At 35.6% G+C, this 19,879-nt stretch overlaps 1 long non-coding RNA gene across 1 annotated transcript; it reads left to right on the forward strand.

Annotated features, from left to right (window-relative positions):
• Positions 1 to 15,011: 15,011 nt before the first annotated feature.
• LOC125169330 (uncharacterized) lies at positions 15,012 to 19,628 on the forward strand. Its single transcript, XR_007153674.1, has 3 exons — positions 15,012 to 15,090; positions 15,633 to 15,726; positions 19,255 to 19,628. It is a non-coding gene; the product is annotated as an uncharacterized LOC125169330 (long non-coding RNA).
• Positions 19,629 to 19,879: the final 251 nt, after the last annotated feature.

Here is a 19,879-nt window from a genome sequence, read left to right on the forward strand (position 1 = left end):
ACTAAAAATTTTTTTTTTAACTCAAGGATAATATCACAGTTTTCGTTATTCCTGTCACCTACTAGTAAGACAGCAACTAACATAGCATGGAACAAAAACTATGCAAAACATAACATATTCCAGAGATATCCATGTTTTTCAATAGTGAACCATAACTGTCAGAAATCTATGTCTATGGGCCACATACATTTTAAATCATAACAACAATGGAATTCTAGTCATTAAACTGTTCAAAAGTATTTGGTTTCATAGTGTCCAAATAGCTTAATCAGTTTTATTCATAAAAAGGTGCACAATTATGGGCCAATTACTAGTCTTCAATCAATTTTGAAAAATCGATGAAGATATTATTATACAACAGAGCAACCCCTGCTCAAGAATGAAGGGCTGTTGGGGGCACCTGGGTGGCTCAGTCAGTTAATCTGATTCTTGATTTCACCTCAGGTTATGATCTCACAGTTGGTGAGTTCAAACCCTACATAGGGGTCCACACTGACAGTGGGAAACCTGCTTAGGATTCTTTCTCTTTCCCTCTCTCTCTGCCCCTTCCCCACTTGAGCATGCTCTCCCTCTCTCTCTTACTTTCTCTCTCTCTCTCCCTTTCAAAATAAATAAAACTTAAAAAAAAAAGAATGAAGATCTGTGACATCTGGTACTGGTACTGTGACATCTGGATGGCCACATACAAAAGAATGAAGCTGAACCCTAACTCTTCATACCATATGCAAAAATTAATTCCAAATGGATCAATAACCTAAATATAAGAGCAAAAACTATTAAATTCTTAGAAAAAAACATGGGAAATGATACACAGATATGACACCAAAAGCTCAAGCAACCAAAAATAAAAAGGAAATAAACTGGATTTCAAAATTAAAAACTCTTGTGCTACAAAGGACACAAGAAAGAAAATGAAGAAAACCCCACAGAATGGAAAGAAAATTTGTAAATCATATGTGATCCTTATCTAGGGATCTATATCTAGAATGTATAAAGAACACTTACAAATCAATAGTAAAATAACAAATAGCCCAATTTAAAAATGAACAAAAGATCTAAGTACATATTTCTCCAGAGAAGAAATACAAATGGCCATTTACATACATATAAGCATGTATAAAGATGTTCAACATCATTAGTCACCAGAAACATGCAAATCAAAATCACAATACTCATACCCACTAGTTTGACTAGAACAAAAAAATCAGATAACAAGTATTGGTAAAGATGTAAAAATATTAGAATGCTCATACACTGCTGGTAGGAATATAAAAGAGTATAGCCACTTTAGGAAACAGTCTGGCAGCTCCTGAAATAATTAAATCATCTAGTTACCATATGACCCAACAATTCTACTCCTAGGTATATACCCAATAAAAATGAAAATGTATGTCCACGCGGAAATTTGTAAACAAATGGTTACAGTGGCATTATTCAGAATGACCAAAAAGTGCCAACAACCTAAATGTCCACCAACTGACAAATGTGGAAACAAAATGTATATTCCTACAATGGTACATTATCTGGCCATAAAAAGGAATGAAGTACCGACACATGCTGCAACATGAATGGATCCTGAAATCATTACGCTAAGCCAATCACAAAAGACCTCATATGATATGATTCTATTCATATGAAGTCCAGAATGGAGAAATCTACAGAGATATAAAGTAAATTAGCAGTTGTTTAAAGCTGGGAGTATGGGTGGTGAGTGCATGGGAGGGGTGATAGCTAAAGGTACCGGGTTTCTTTCTGTGGTAATGAAAATCTTCTAAGACCGACTCTAGTAATGTTTGAGTGTATCTGTAAATACACTAAAAACCACCTGATTGTACACTTTAAATGAGTGAATTGTATGGTATCTGAATTCTATCTCAGTAAAGCTGTTAAATGAAAAACAAAACAAGGACTCTATGTAAGCAGGGCACATCTCATATTTCACTCCAAGTTTACATTACTGAAAGTGGCCCTCAGATTCAATTTCCATGGTTTTAGGAAAGAGAATATAACATACATTAACAGAGTTGGAAAACTCATATGTGGCAAGAATTTGGCCACAGAGCCAGAAATTCTGGCATAGTAATGAGTGCTGTATAGATTCATCTTCAATATCCTAGGAATACTATAGGTTCTTGGTAGGTATAGTTTGCCTTCAGCTCAATCAGTTCCTCTTAATTAGAGCCATTTTGACAAGGCAGATGCTTAAAACACTCAAACACGTCATTCTAAAGTCAGCTGCAAAAACTTAAAGCATAATTCATGCTTATGAAAATTTGTGAATTTCTTTAGAAATCCTGACTTTATTTCTACCAAATAGCTTGGCAATTCTTCAAATTCTGCGATTCCATTTAGCACAAGGCAGTTCTGATATGGGACATGAATGCACACTCCATGTAATAACCACCCACTCCCCATGTTCTCACTTGAATATTAATAATTATAGCTCCTTCACCAACTCATCAGTTCTTTTACTTTTTCTATGCAGTCGCAAGTTCAGTTTAGTCATGTACCTTGCTTGCGATGCCAAACAGGAATTATAACCATGTTAGCTCATGTTTGGGCTCTGTTACTGGCTGAACATTTATGCCCTCCCCTAAAATTCATGTATTGAAGCACTACTTCCCAATATTATGCTGTTAGGAGATAGAGCCTTTGAAAGGTAATTAGGTTTAGATGAAGTTATGAAGGTACAGCCCACATGACAGGATTAGTCCCCTTGCAGAAAAGGAAGAGACACCAAAGACTCCTCTGCCATGTGAGGATACAGCAAGAAGGCAGCCATTGCCAGGCAGGAAGAGAGCCCTTACCAAGAACCAAATTGCTGGTACCATGCCTTGGACTTTCCAGCCTCCAGAACTGTGACAAATAAAGATTTGTTGTTTAACCCACCCAGTCTGTCGTATTTTGTTACAACAGCCCAAGATGGCTAAGACAGGTTCAGATAAAGTTGGGTCCCTTTTATTATCAAAATTTTTAGATCTGAAAGAGCATCAGTATAACTCTCTTCAAGTTTCTATAATCTAGCCACTTTACTGCATTAAAATAAACTCATTGCATTTAGAACAGCACAATGACAACAGTAACAACAAAACACTTAGAATAATCTTAACAAGAAATATGTGACATCTATATAAAAAATGTATGAAAGTTTTGTACTGAGAGCTATAAAAAATTTGGAAGAAGAGAATTGTCCTTAATTTTTTTTTTACATTTTTTAACGTTTATTTATTTTTGAGACCGAGAGACAGAGCATGAACGGGGGAGGGGCAGAGAGAGAGGGAGACACAGAATCGGAAGCTGGCTCCAGGCTCTGAGCCATCAGCCCAGAGCCTGACGTGGGGCTCGAACTCACGGACTGTGAGATCGTGACCTGAGCTGAAGTCGGACGCTTAACCGACTAAGCCACCCAGGCGCCCCAAGAATTGTCCCTAATTTATAGGTTTTTTTTTAGAACTTGAAAAAATGATTCTAAAATTCATATGGAATAATAGACGGAAACAAAGACATTTTATAAAAGAAGAGTTATTGGAGCATCTGGCTGGCTCAGTCAGTAGAGCATGTGACTCTTGACCTTGGGGTTGTGAGTTTGAGCCCCACCCAAAGCCTCTACTTTGGGTATAGAGCTTACTTCAAAAAAAGTTATTGGTAAAGAAAACTTGTCTCTCTAAATATTAAAACATATTACAAAACTAAAGTAATTGCGACACAATTGTCATAGAATTTACAGATATTTGGAAGAAATTCCAGTATGTCATAACCCAAAGGGGAGGGATAGAATATTTAACAAATGATGCTGGCAAATGGATTCTTGTAAATCCAGTTTTGTTCCAACCAGAAACCTAGAAATCTTAACACCTCTCTCCTTCATGTCCCCAGTACCCTGTTAATTCAATCACCAAATCCTGTTCATTTTGTCTTCAAATTATCTATTGAATCTGTCCACTTGTCTGTCTCCAGTGACAACTTAGTCGTGAGTTATCACTGGTAGCCAGAATTAGCTGCCATCATTTCTCACCTATTACTACAACAGCTTACTTACTGGCTTCTGGCACACACAAAGTCTCCCTCCAGTTTTTTCTCCTGCAGCCACAGTGATCTTTTGAAAACATAAATTTGATCATGTAAACCTCCTGCTTAAAACCCTTAAATGGTTCTCATTACTCTTAAGATAAAGATAAAAATTCTTAACGTGGCGCAAGGCTCTGCATAGTGTGTCCTTGCCCACCTCTCTAATCTCATCTCACACTAATATCTACCTTGCAGTTCATGCTCCAGACACTGGCTCTCTTCCCAGTGCTTAGAACAATACTATGCTTCCTGCTACCAAGGACTCCACAATTCCTTTCCTTCAGGGCTTGAACATCACTTTGCATTTATACATTCTTTGGGGTGATTATTTGATTTATGTCTGTCTTTACCATCTAAACTGTAAGTTCCACTACAGTTGGGACCATGTCTGGTTTATCAAGCAAGAATACATGCTTGATAAATATTCACTGAATGCATAACTGAATAAATAAATGAATGAAAAATAAACTAGTTTCCCATATTATATTCACTAAAATAAATTAGAGATGAAATGTAAAATTTTAAATGTTAAAATAATTAATTTTGAAAAATTATAGATTACTTGGTTAAGTTAATAGAACTCAGGATGTGAACAATTTTTTTAAACAAATACTGAAACAACACTGCTTAAAACATCAAAGAAAAATTTAAATGTCTTCCCGTTGAATGTTTGTCTTAAAAATATATATATTAATTTATAGTTTTTTAATATATACATTAATACATAAACATATATATTAATTTATATATTATATTAAATGTCTTTAAAGAACATTATAGGAGAATAAGCACATAATAGACTGTAAAAATCATAGTGTGTATATACACACACATACATATATATACACTTCCAATTCTATGATTTAAAAATTGCTTAGAAAGAAGTATACCAAAAAGTTATCTCTGAAAGGTGACCTTAAAAGTAATTGATCTTCTTTTCCATACCTCCTTTTCTTTAACCCAAACTTTTTATTACTGACGAAGAACAACTAAACAAAGATACATACTTTTAATGTTATTAAAGAATTACTCTAAAATACTGAAATATTGCTGAGTACAGACAGATCATTTTATTAAACTTTCATGAAATGGAGAGTTTCCATGCTTTATTTTTTATTCCAAACTCAAAAGTGATTGAAAATGACCCAGTTCATTTTTATTAGACTAATAGGATCCTGAGGCTAAAATATAACCAAAAAATTCTTAAAACAGAAACTGAAGAAAATTTCAATTAAATACCAAAAATCTTAATTCAATAGTAATTTGAAGAATCCATCATAACAATTATGTTCATAACAGGACTGCAAAGATGTGAACCTATTAATACAACATTAATATATCATATCAATCAGTTAAATCAGAAAATACATATGATCATCTCAATAGATGCCCAAAAGGTATTCAATATCCATCCCATGTAAGCTCTCTTGGAAAGCAAATCAGTGGGGATGGGAAATTATTCAACAACTAGTACTGTGAAAATGACTGGACATTTCCAAAAATTTATTTAGTGTCTCATTCATAATTCTACCTATTTTAAACAGGTAGAATTAAAAATCAAGCAGTATAAATTGTGAAGAGAATATGAGAGATTTATACCAAATTTGTGATTAAGGATTTCTAAGCTTAAAAAAGTAGAAAAACTTTTTAAAAGAAAGAATATGGAAAAGTTAAGTTATAATATTTACAATTATAGGCCCCAAATCCAACATTTCTTGGATTAATGATCAAATATAATCTAAATTTTAAGTAGAAAATTTGTCCTAGTGGTATAAGTTAAGCAGACTTTTATAGTAAGTGACAAGTCAGAGACTTCCTTCAGTGGTTCCTTTGTAATTTGTGCAGGACTTAACATATATATATTAATATGTTAATATATTCTTAATATATTAAGAATATATTCTACTCTTTTTAAAAATGTACCTTTTCCTCCAACTACTCTTATAGTTGCATTAGCAACACAGTGCTTGGCTAGCACTCTATAAATATTTGTTGAATGAATGACCCACAAATGATCATATTTTAATGAAAAATTAAATGTTTCTGGATTTTTCCCCCCTTCTCCTACACTGTCAGGGCAAGGAATATCCTATAGCTTGGAATAAAAATTTGGGAGAAACCCCATGGACTGTAAATTGGGATAAGACTTACCAAATTACACATTTTGGCAAGTCGCTAACTTTTTTTGTGAACAGGTTGATAATATGATGTTGTCTGTACCAAATCTATTTTACTATTAAGTTAATTACACTGAGTCACTATACCACTATTACCCAAATTATTTCACAGAACATTAGTTTTGCAAAATGATCCAGAGATAAAGAATTCTTTGGCCATATTTCCCTCTTGAAAATTCTGCATATCAACATATTGAATGTTCTGAAAAGTTCCTTAATAAAGAAATCTATTAAGTTTTGTTAAATCGAATGTTTTCAATCATGAAACCCTTTTATCATAAACCTCTATTACTGTCTTTAATATTAAAGTACTTTTCTGTGGAAAACCACATTACCTAATTCCAAACTGAAATAATTATGCAGACATTTTGGAAATGGAGTAAATAGACATTGTTTAAAGTTTGTTTCCTAACTAAACCAAATAGGCCCACCTGGTTAAAGCAGAGCCAGTCTCTTAACCACATATTCTTAGAGCTTATGGGTTTTTGTTATATAATGTTTATTATATAAGTCAACACATGTTAACATTTACCTTTATCTTTTCAATAATTTTAACAACTTAAACCTTATCTTTTTTTTTTTTTTATTTTTTTTTCAAAGTTTATTTATTTTTGGGACAGAGAGAGACAGAGCATGAACGGGGGAGGGGCAGAGAGAGAGGGAGACACAGAATCGGAAACAGGCTCCAGGCTCTGAGCCATCAGCCCAGAGCCTGATGCAGGGCTCGAACTCGCAGACCGCGAGATCGTGACCTGGCTGAAGTCGGACGCTTAACCGACTGCGCCACCCAGGCGCCCCAAACCTTATCTTTTAAAAGTAACTTATGCAAACATAAAGTAATTTATTCAGGTAAAATAAGATTTAAAAAAATTTTTTAAGTGGCAGTTATGTATATGAAAGAAGAGCAATATTGTAAGAATGGGTCGATTTTTAGCCTACTTTCATAAAACAGAAGCAAATATTACATCCTTAAATGTTATATTTTTATATCTAACCTTTATTGTTAATTTGAAATTTCATTTCTACGTGAAATAGAGAATTTCATCAAGCACACATCTTAAACATTTAGATTTAAGTAATTAATTGATAAGACTTGGGATTACCATTTCCTAGTAACTCACTTAACTCTCTAAACTTCTGTTCCCTCATCTATAAACAAGACATTATAATTGTGGCCAATGAATATGGCTAAGGGTAAGAATTAAAGGAGATGACACTTGCAAAATTTTAGCACTATGCCTGGCATATAATCAATTTTAAATAAATGTTTGTGATTATTGGAGTCTCTCAAGTTTTGATTCTATTAGGCAAATTACCCAAAATAACCCAGTTTTTGTATTTTTAAAATACTATCTAGCTCATAGAACTGATGTAAATATTTTGCAATGAAAAAATAATATTTTAAAAAATTCCCTGGGTGCCACTTGAGAATTTAAAAATGCTTTCCCCTCTGTAATTTCTCTCCTCTACCAAAAAATAAAGATTACCAGTTAACTTTTCACAGATTTTTCTGATACTTTCCATGTTACTACAATTATAAACCAAGAAACAACCTTGGCCTTACTAAGAAATGAATATGCTATGACTAAGGTACTATAAGATTGTATCAATTTCACTGATATATAAACTATTTGCAAATTATTAGCCCAAGTCATGGAGAATTTATGGCAAGGCAAAAATAAGCTGTGTAAGTCCTAATATGCAAATCATCATCACATAAAATAAAGACCCAGGCTATAATACAGCTACTTACACCCAAATTATCACAGAAATTGTATATGTACTACCACATTATTAGTTATTGCTTATAATATGCTCTAGGAAAAAAGTTACTAATATTCTTAAGGCATTAATTGGTTAAAAAAAAGATTTGAAAAAACGCTTCACATATCTTCAATTCTGTTTTGGTTAAAAGCAAAAGAAAAACTGATACAATCACAACATACTATTGTGGGACAGCAACCTAAATCCCATGTCTACATTTTTATTTTGGCTCTACCAGGAACTAGTAATGTGACCACTTTAAATGAATCTTTGTGGTTAAATGTTTCAACTTAAAACAGGGGAGATAACCTAAGTAACTGCTGAGGTCTTTTCACTTAGAGGCAGGATGCTGCTGTGGCTGAAGCATGGATTTAGTTGTCAGATCTGGGCTCCCGACACTACAGTAATCTCTCCAAGTTTGTATCTTTGAGAAAATTACTTCCCACAACGAAAGTTCATTGGCTTTTTTTTTCCCCAGTGAAAAGTAAAGTCCCAGATAGGTGCTGAATAAAAGTATCACTCTGTCACATCTACATTTCCCCTTGTTCCTTGTAGAAACCTGGACTTTTCCTTTGGACTGAATTCAGCGAGTTACCAAAAATCTGGGCACATAGATATTTTTCTATTTGTGTCAAGCATTAAAAGTCACAAAAATCAAATTGCATGTAATGTAATCACACATTTAATGAGTAACCTTCACTGAAAAGAATACATTTGCACGAAACCGGGGCTGTGCTGGTAAATCCAAGACCTACAGTTTTCCTCCAACTGCACACTCCAGCTCCTCGGGAGTCTAAAATATTTCGGGTGTTGAGTTTAACTGCTGATTCTATTTATAGTATTTGAGCACATCCCACGTGCCTCCCAGCTCTAACCGTCTACACACCTGAGGGACGAGGTCCAGAGCAAGCCTTTCTATTTATTAGCTGTTGATAGTTCTGGGCAATTCAGGAACAGTGTCAGATGAGTGCTTGTATTCCTGAAAGGAGACGCAGTAACTCGGTCTGGGTGTCATCACAGAATTATCTAATTAGTAATAAGGAGGAAAAACTGCGACGCCACTTACCCGAGCGGCAAGCCTCGGATTAAACCATTCCTCCTAGCGAGGTGCCATTTGGGAAAGAAAGAGGACACCAATTTCAAATTCTCACCTCAGATTCACAAGTCTGTTTATTTTCACTTATTCTATTGATTTCACCGGTGATAGTGAAGTTCTCCTCTTCAATATGGGACTGAATAAGTTGTATTTGTAAGAAAATCCCACCACCCCCACCCCCCGGCAGCCCCCCCTCCTCGCACACCTTTCCGGGAAAATGGGAGTGTCCACTGGCCATCCATGTGGTCCAGGCTCAGCTCAGCCTGTGGCCCCGCGTGTGTCTCGCTGGCTGGACGTGGTTCTGTGTTTGGCTGGATGGGTGGCTGTGTGTATTGGGGAGGAGAGCAAGGGGCTGTAAATTATAGCCTAGAGAAGACAATTCTCTTGTTTCAAGTGTTAACTCCTTCTAATGGAGATTTTAAAAAATAAAAATAATGAAAAAAGGAAGATATTTGAAAAGAACTGCATTGACATTATGATAGTGAAAAGTACAATGAACCAGTTTTAGTATTTAATTTTTGTATAACTGCCAATGATATGAATCAAGTGGGTTTCTTTGAATACTTTTCTAAATAAAGTTTGTGAAAAATAGAATGTGAAGTGTATTTTTTCAAATGAGAATAACTTTATATTTTTCTGCCTTTAATTTTAATACATGATCATTCTTTTATTTATAAAAACAATTTTTTTAATGTTTATTTATTTTTGAGAGAAAGAGAGAGAAAGAGTGTGAGCACGGGAAGGGGCAGAGAGAGAGGGAGACACAGAATCTGAAGCAGGCTTCAGGTTCTGAGCTGTCAGCACAGAGCCCATCCGGGGGCTCAAACTCACATTCCAGGAGATCAGGACATGAGTTGAAGTCAGGCATTCAACCCGAGGTGCCCCCATGACCATTCTTTTAAAAAGCAAAACAGGGGCACCTGGGTGGTGCAGTGGGTTAAGCATCCGACTTCAGCTGGGGTCACGATCTCACAGTCTGTGAATTCGAGCCCCGTGTCTGGCTCTGTGCTGACAGCTCAGAGCCTGGAGCCTGCTTCAGATTCTGTGTCTCCCTCTCTCTCTGCCCTTCCCCGGCTCATGCTCTGTCTCTCTCTGTCTCAAAAATAAATAGAAACATTAAAAAAAATTTTTAAAAAAGCAAAACAATGCACAAAGGCACAAGAGAAGAAAGTAAAATCACCTGAAATCTCACCATTCAGAGATAAGCACTACTAAAATTTTGTTGAACAATTTTCTAGTCATCTTATAATGTATACACACTGACACAGACACACATATACCATAAATTTACATAACTGGACATCCTATACGCATACTGCTTTGTACACTGCTTTCTAATGAAATACTATGTTGTGTACATCTTATGTCATTATTTTATGACTGGATAGTATGGTTGAACAGTAAGTTGTTCAATCAACCCCTGTTGGAGGGCAATTAAATTGCTTTCAGTTTTTTATAGCATATAATAACATTATAGAGAATATCCTTATATATAATCTTGGGTTCTTTTTGGGTTTTCTCCTTAAAATAAACTTCTAGAAGTGCAATTGCTGGAGCAAAAATATATATATATATCCATTTTAAAAGTTTCATGTGTATTTTCAAACTGCCCTCCAGAAATAGATTTACAATCCCATCTAGTATAAGAGAATGTCCGTTTCTCAACACTCTCCATGTCAACGAGTATTATAAGCCCTTGTAAACTTTTATAATCTGGAAAGGTTTTTTTTCTTATTAGCTTTTTTGTGTTTTGTATTATTAATTAAGCTGAATCTTTTCTTGTGTTTATATGTTCATTTGCATTTCATCTGACATTTTTCATGTCATTTGCATATTTTTCTATTATGGCAACCATCTATCTGAATTATTTCTTTTTTTTAAATTATTTCTAAGAACTTCATATATTAATTTAACCTCTTGTTTATATCAACAAATATAAGCATGTTTTTCTGAGTTATTTGCCCTGTGATTTTGCCTATGTGTATTACTTCAGACATAAAGTTACCAAATCTATATTTTTATTACTCTTAATATTTGATTATAGAATTTTAAAGTATAAGAATACAAAGAATTATCAAGTAGATACTTTTCCTCAGATTGTCAGCTCCACCAGTTTCTGAGGTATGTCAGGATGATTCATTTGATTGACTTATCCTCTACCCTCCCAAAAGTACTTTTACAAAAGTCTACCCATCAAACTTTCATTACAATGTCATGACCTAACAACACTGTAACCAGAGAGTAACTCTCATCAGAGATAGCTCACGTACAATAAGTGACAGTTTTCACATTATTCAACCTTTCCCAGATATCTAGAACATTCACACAGACTCTAGTCTGCCCAAGGAAAGCATCCTACTCTGAAGCCCCCAGCCCCAGAAAAGCATACAAAAATCTAGACCCTGTCAATGTTTTAAATCCTGATAAACATCATGAAGTCTGTGTCTCAATACCTCAGGACATTAATAGTCCCTGTCAACTGCTGCCGTTTTAGATAACACCTCCATGAATACTGTTTAATGACAAGCTTTTTCCTTCTTTTAAGTTGTCATTGAAAAAAATTACAAAAGTGGGATGATTGGATCAAAGGATGTAAACATTTGTATAGCTCTAGTTACCTAGTGCTATATTTTTATCCAAATGGACAATACCACTAAAATTGTTTTGTGTTTTTATTCCATTCCAACTATAATAGTTTGAGTGTTATTAACAATTATTTTTGTTAGTTTATTAAGTATAAGAGAAGTATATTGTAGTTTTAATTCATATTTCTTTGATTTTTCCACATGCCTTAGGTTTCCATTTTTGTTTGTGTATATTCTATATTGAGTTTAAAAAATCATGATTAAATTTCTGTTTATCTCTAGAGATTTAAAATAGGTAGGAAAAACCTGAAATAATTCCATTTTTAAAGTAAAGAAAATGTACTGGTTTTGAGCAGAAAAAGAAATGAAAATACAAAACAATACATTCTAGCCACAATCCCTGGATTCACTTTCTGCTAATCTTTGAAGTCATTTCATGTGTTTAATCAAATTTAGAATTGGGCTTAAAATTTATTTTCCACATTGAAGCTAGAATTATCTTTTAGATATACAAGCTTAAAGCACTTAAAGTCCCCAATCTTAAACTTTGCTTCTCAGCCCTTGATCTGACCCCTGTCCACTCTTTGAATTTCAGCATGTGACCCTCACTCTCAATACTGACTATCTATTAGTTCAAGAAATCTCTTGCCCTTGGCACCCACTACACTGTTCCTTCAGCCTAAAAGCTTTTCCTATACCCTCTTCACTAATGTATCTTCATTCTTTGGGGGACTCTTGGAATATTGTGTGGTTTGGTACAGGTGGTCAAGGACAGATCCCTAAAAAATGGCAATTACCCAGAGATCATGTAAAGGTGTAAAGAAAAATAATACAGGGGTGTCTGGGTGGCTCAATCGGTTGAGCGTCCAACTCTTGACTTCTGCTCAGATCTCAGATCCTGATCCCAGGGTTGTGGGATTGGGGCCTGCATCAGGCTCAGCGCTGAGCACAGAGCCTGCTTGAGATTCTCTCTCTCTCTCTCTCTCTCTCTCTCTCTCTCTCTCTGCCCCTTTTCCCTACTCATGCTCTCACTCTCTGTCTCTTAAAAAAAAAAAAAAAGGAAAAGAAAAAAGAAAAAGAAAAGAAAGAAAAAATACAGAAACCAGAATCATATAGCTAGGGCTTCTGCCAAGAAACTTCATGCAGATAAGGGGTCCTGGAATTCACCTTTCACAGTAAATCCACCTCTAGGTGTAATACTTGCCTTGCTTCTATTATAGGGTCATGATGATCAAAAGAGATAACATAATCTGGAAAGAAATTGAAATTTAAAGCAGTACACAGCAGTTATCATTTTTCTTTATATAGGGACAATAGCGATAAAGGTTTAATAATCTCAATAAATTGACAAATTTTATCTACATTGACAAATGAAGCTAATCATTTGTTCATTTAACTTATGAGCTACTCTACTCTTTAGGGGATGTTAGCCTGTCTATACTGTGCACAAGTTGACCACAGCAATACATTTTCTTGAATTAATATATTTTTTTCTTAAGGCTAATAGTTATTTATTTTTTTAAGGTTTATTTATTTTTTTAAGTAATGTCTACACCCATTGTGGGGCTTGAACTCACAACCCAAAGATCAAGAGTCACATACTCTACAAACTAAGCCAGCCAGGCAGCCCTAGGCTGGTAATTGCATTTAAAAACATATACTTTGGGGCACCTGGGTGGCTCAGTAGGTTGAGCATCCGACTTCGGCTCAGGTCATGATCTCACCGTCTGTGAGTTCGAGCCCCGCGTTGGGCTCTGTGCCGACAGCTCAGAGCCTGGAGCCTGCTTCGGATTCTGTGTCTCCCTCTCTCTCTGCCCCCTCCCCTGCTCATGCTCTGTCTCTCTTTCTCTGTCAAAAATAAATAAACATTAAAAAAAATTAAAAAATAAAATAAAATAAAAACATATACTTTGATGGGCCTAAGGCATTCTCCAAGAAAAGTAGTTAAATGATTAAATAGTAGGAGAAGTGTCAGTAAGACTAATTTTCTGGTCATTGACAATTACTGGTTAGTTGTTAGATTTTTCAGTACAACATGTACTTGTAAAAAGAGGTTCAGCTGATAAATGTAGAGAAGAAGGGGCCTATGGGCAGTGGGCTGAGCAGAGGGCAGGAAGGCAAGCTCTTGGAGAAGAAACAGAAGAGGGTGAAGAACTCCGTCTGCTTTGCAGTTTGTCTTTGGACTAGCCTGGGACCAACAGGCATAATGATGACCATCGTTTTTCTATACTGTTGAGAAATATATTTATTATTTTACTTTTCAATTGCTTTAGTTATATGCAAATGAAAGTTTATTCTAATTTTTTGTAGTTCAAAGTAAAATAAATCTATAATAGATGTTCATGTTGAGCATTTATAAATATTTAAATATACATTATGCCTGTAATTCAAAAAATATTATCAAAGTATTTCTCATAGTTATTTGTTATTCATTCATTCACTTAGCAAATATTTATTGAACACCTAGCAAATATTTACTGAGAAACCATTTTTAAAAAGTCTTTTTTTGAGATAGAGACAGAGCATGAGTGGGGGAGGGGGCAGAGACAGAGGGAGACACAGAATCCGAAGCAGGATCCAGGCTCTCAGCTGTCAGCACAGAGTCCAACGCTGGGCTTGAACCTGCAAACCACGAGATCATGACCTGAGCCAAAGTCGGACACTTAACCGACTGAGCCACCTAGGCGCCCCACTGAGAAATCATTTTGAATGCTAGGGATGCAGTGGTGAACAAGAAAGTTTATATTCTATGTGGGTAAAAACAGTCAATGAATTAAAGAGCAAATAAATATTGAATATACAAGTGTGATAGGTATTGTGAAGAAAAATTAAGAGGATGGAGAATGATGGCAAATGGTCAGGGCAAGATCTGTCTGTGGAGATAGCATCTGAGGAGAAATGTGAATGAAATGAGATGTGAGCCATGTGAGGGTCTGGAGAACAGTTTCCGAAGCAGAGGATAATAAGAGTAAAAATAAGTAAGAGCTTGGCATGTTCCAGGAATAGCAAGAAGGCTGTGTTGTTTCTGGAAGAGTAGAGTTTGTGAAAGAATGAACCGGACAACAAATCCCTGTTCTCCCGGAACTGATATCACACCAGAGGGAGAGATACAAAATGAATCAACCATCACATAAATATATGTTGGGGGTGATAATTGCTATGAAGGAAGGAGCAGATCAGAAGGGGGAGGAGAAAGAAACAAGTGCTCTTTTAGGTCAGTGGTGAGAGAAGGCTCCTGAGAGGAGATAACATTTGAGCAGTATCTTCAATGAAGAGGGGGAGTGAACCACACAGATATCCAAGAAGAATGACACAGGCAGGAGAACAGTGAGTGCAAAGGCCCCGAGATGCTTAGAGAAAGGCAAAGAGTGTGGATGGAAGTTTGCAAGAAGAAAAAATGGTAAGAATGAGGTTGGATTCATAGCCAGGGGCAGAATTGCTTGGAGCTTGGAGGTCTTTAGATTTATCCTCAGTGAGATGAGGTGCCAGTGTAGAGTTATGAGCAGAGGTGTAACATGATATGATTTACATTTTAGAAGGATCACTGGGTCTGCTTTGTTTAGGGGACAGAGGTGGAAGCAGGGAGACCAATTGGGAAGTTATCTGGTAATCTAGGTGAGAGGCAAAGGTGTTTGGATTAGTGGAGGTGGTGTCAGAGGGGTCAGGGTCTGGATATATTCTGAAGGTAGAGCTGACAGGATTGAAGACTGGATTAGCTGTGGGATGTAAGAAAACAAGTACCAGCTGGACAGTACTTGCAAAAATCCAGGTGGAATTATGTATTTATAAATGTAGTTCAATTGGAGATGCTTACATTTTAATTATTCAAAGATGTTAGTAACGCAAATATAGGTTTGACAAATCCATTCAACTAAGTTGCTTTATACATGAAGGTTTGATTGGAATGTGCAAAATGATTATCTTGTTTTGTCTTTTATTTAGCATCTGGCCCATATAAGTAACACTCCTAATTAAACCACTTGGCAACAAATTCACCAACTGCTTGTTAAGCTGATGGGGACACATGATCAATAAGGTACTGATCTGAAATCATATTTAATCTTCAAAATTACTACTTTTAGGTATATACTGACATTAACATCCATGCTAGTAATGTCTGTGACATAATATTATATAATCACAGCGTTCTTTTTAAAAATAAAAGAATGCTGATATTGGGAAGAAGGGCTTCCTTATAGCCTGACTTAGCGGTTGTGGCTGTTATTTGTAAATTGTTTTAATTGTCTAGGGGTTTGATTTAAAATCCCTGTAAGGTAATAATAAACCATATGACAAAGGAGTTTTTGTGTACACTTGATTCAATTTAATAATACTTGATTTAGGTTTTTTCTTCAGTGACCAGAGGAAAACTATTTAAGAGTCCATTATTATATAAATTTTATCATATACTACCAAGTCAGAATTGTTATCTGATTATTTTGGAAACTTTTTTTTACATTTATTTATTTATTTATTTATTAGAGAGAGAGAGAGAGAGAGAGAGAACAGGGGAGGAACAGAGAGAGAGAGGGAGAGAGAGAATCCCAAGCAGGCTCTGAGCTGTCAGCACAGAGCCCAACGGGAGGCTTCATCTCACAAACCAGGAGATCATGACCGGTGCTGAAATCAAGAATCAGATGCTTAACTGACTGAGCCACACAGGCACCTCAATTTTGGAAACACTCTTAATTCATCTAATGAGTGTTGCACTATCTTTTAGGGCTACATCTCTTTAAGACCATGCTACAGTATTTTTAAAGAAATATTTCCTCACTTTCATTCTTTTTATAGTGTCCACAGTATCATTGCTGGCTTTCTTTTTCTAAGAATTGTATAATACCTCAGTGAATGCCTCTGTTCGTGCCCCTTAGCTAATTGTTGTGATAAACTCAAGTCCAATTTTAGATGATTTTACCAAATTACCTATATTTTTAATGAACTGATTTAAAAAAAACCCATCTTTTATTCTTGTTATTGGTCTTTACTAATCAATGAAGAATTACTTTCTGACACTGATTCAGGAAGAAAAAGATGATTTAGGTTTATAATGTATGCCTGTCATGCTTCTTACTGATATTTTGTGCATTGCTTTTGTATATATCCCAGGGCCAATTCATATTGCGAAAGTGTTCAAATTTTAGCTTTTTCATTAGGACTTGTGCGATTCTATTTTAAGCACAATAATATATCTGGAATTATCTTTCTATCCTGATAAAATTCCTGTAAATCCTTGCCTACCCAACATCCATCCTTCAATGACCCTGAATCTTCAAGACCAACTCAGAACCCATTATTAAACAAAAGAAACATTGCAGAGAAAAGTGTCAAACCAAAGCTTAAGCCTTCTGCATCATGATGGATGGGTTGATCACACCAATCAACAAATGAACAGACAAAGCAAAACCCACCAGATTGCTCTGATTGATTAAACCTGCCTATAAAAGCCTTCATGCCAACTTCTGTTTGTTGAACCCATGAAGCAGGGGATTAACAAAAGAAAAGAACAGAAAAGAGAAGAGAGTGAAGGCAGTACTTACAGAAGTAGCAGAGGCTAGAAACCACAGAGATGGTGAGAAGCAGCTATGGGCATGGGTGGCAACAGGGAACCCTTGAAGAGTGCACAGAGATACTCTACTCTCCAGATCACCTGCTCTGGAGCTCTTGAAAGCATAGGATAGCTCCTCAATGAGACTGTTTGCAGGAGAGATTTGCCACACAGGTATAACCATTTTAAAGGCATATGCTATCTATCTGTAAAATGTAAATTTCTTTGATTAGCTTGCATGGAAGAGAACCATACTTTTCTCGTTGTTCTGTTGATGAGAAACACTAAGTAATAGAGTATAGTATTTCATGAATAATTATTTATACCATGCTTTTTTTTGGTGAAAGAAAGCACCTATAAATGTCTTCCTTATCTGTAGAAACACTAACTCATAAATAATAAATTTATCTCCTATTTGCATCGAAAAATGGAAGACTTTTAAAATCTAAAGCACTTTTCTGCCTCGAATAGTATTTGTAGGGGCACCTGGGTGGCTCAATTGCTTAAGTATCCAACTCTTGATTTTGGCCTAAGTCATGATCTCACGGTTCATGAGTTTGAGCCCTGCCTTGGGCTCTGCGCTAACAGCAGATTCTCTCTCTCACCTTCTCTCTCTGCCCTTCCCATGCTCTCTCTCTTTCAAAATAAATAAATAAATAAATAAATAAATAAATAAATAAATAAATTTAAAATAATAATAATAATATTTGTAGAATGAAATAGAGTATAAACAAATATAAATAAATAAAATGATTCTCAATGTAATTTGTATTCTTTGCAATTAGCTTTAGAACCTTTGTAATTATCTAGCCCTAATAACCACTTTTGTATTCAGCTTAATAACCTGGACTTCACTGCATTCCTACTTTTGTTTCCTTTTTACTGTGTGACATCTTCCAAAATATGTTAATGTGAAAAAATTTGGTTTGTGTATGATTCATTTTTATTTAATCCACTAAAATGTCATCAGCTGAATGGTTTTGTTTTAATGGAGCATTGAGAGAAAGCTTCTACCAAAGATATTCTATCAGAAATGAATCAATGTAAGCCAAAAAAAAAAAAAAAAACAAAAAAAACCAAACTAGTAGTCCATGAACTATGTTATTTCTGTCTTATTTATATAAATTATTTCATTAGAAGAGGGAAGCCTTACTATGCCATGCTCTCCTGATGAAAATATAGAAGTTCACATGTTCATTGCAAAGGAAGCATTATAACATGGTTAATGTCCAAGAAAGCCCACAGCTGGCTCACTTCTTCAGTATATATAAGGGTCTCAGGCATCTCATCTCAAAATCTCCTTTACTTCAACCCAACTCTATTCAAAAAAATTTACCTTAGCCTGTGGCTCTCAATCTTCAATAGAGGAGCTTGTTATAGTACATATTCTGGGTCCCAGTTTCATCAGTTCTGGGATGAGGCTGAAGAGTCTGCATTTTTAACAAGCCTGCAGGTAATTCTGATGCAGGTGATCTGTGTATACACATTGAAAAATCCCTGCATAAGGGCATCCGGCATCATACTAAAGATATAACTAATATCCCTTCCTGAAAACACATTCTAATGTTGATGGGATTTGGGAGGAGATTGAGTACTTTAAAAGTTGGCACATCACAATGATATGTATGGAAAGGGTATTTAAAATGGGGACTTTGTGGGTACTTAATTCTTTATAATTTCATATGGCTTACTTTATAGTAATAAAATCTCAGAAATGAGAATAGGTGTACAACATAAGAGAGGAATAAGAATGGGAGATGAAAACATTTCTCTTTAAAAAGGGGTATCATTAAAAGCCTTTAGACAGTGCTTAAAGATAAGTGAAACAGGGAAGGTATCATCTTTTAATTTTCAGAATATCAGTTAAGATCACTTTCTGCTGCGAGTAACGGAGTAGCCAAACATCAATTACATAACTCATAAGGACATTCAATTATCTAACCAAACAAGAAAGCTACAGATGGAGGTTCCAGATATGGAGTTCAATGATCCAGGCTCACTCTTCTCTGCCATCCCTAGAATGCTGGCATGTTGTTCCAGACAACCACATTGGCACATGATGGCTGCATCTTCAAACATTCAAGGAAGAAAGAAGAGATCACCTTACCTTGAGCAAAATCCTTCCCAAAAGTGTACCTAGCAGATTTCCCCTCCTGTCTCATTGACCAGAACTCACTAGAACTGGGTCACTCCAAACATTAACAAAGAAGAATGGAATTACACTCCTGGTTTATATCAACTGTGGTTAGTGCTGTGGTCTGGAGGGAGAGTCTACCTTCTTTGAATTGAGTATGCTGCTGCTAGAAAAAACTCAAGGTCCTTTAAATTGATATATAAAGTATAAAAAATGGGGAAATTATAATAGATAGGCAACCAATCATATCTTCCTTGGTTTTGAAATTATCCTTTGGGTTTTAGTGGTTGCAGAATGCATTCAGAGTGGGGTAGAGGGGGAGGGAGAGGTTACAATCAGAATTGCTTCTGGGGATAGTGGTGGGTGGGGTGGGATGGGAGTGGGTATGTGGGAGAAGACCTGGAGAAAGAGTTGGCTTTCTTTTTGGGTATTTTGGTCAGTCATGCCCTAGTTGAGGATGTCTTTGTAAGAACTAGAAGTGTTTGTTTGTAAAGCTTGTATTGCCATAAG

Source organism: Prionailurus viverrinus, chromosome A1, assembly GCF_022837055.1.
Source record: "Prionailurus viverrinus isolate Anna chromosome A1, UM_Priviv_1.0, whole genome shotgun sequence".
Classification (NCBI taxonomy): Eukaryota; Metazoa; Chordata; class Mammalia; order Carnivora; family Felidae; genus Prionailurus; species Prionailurus viverrinus.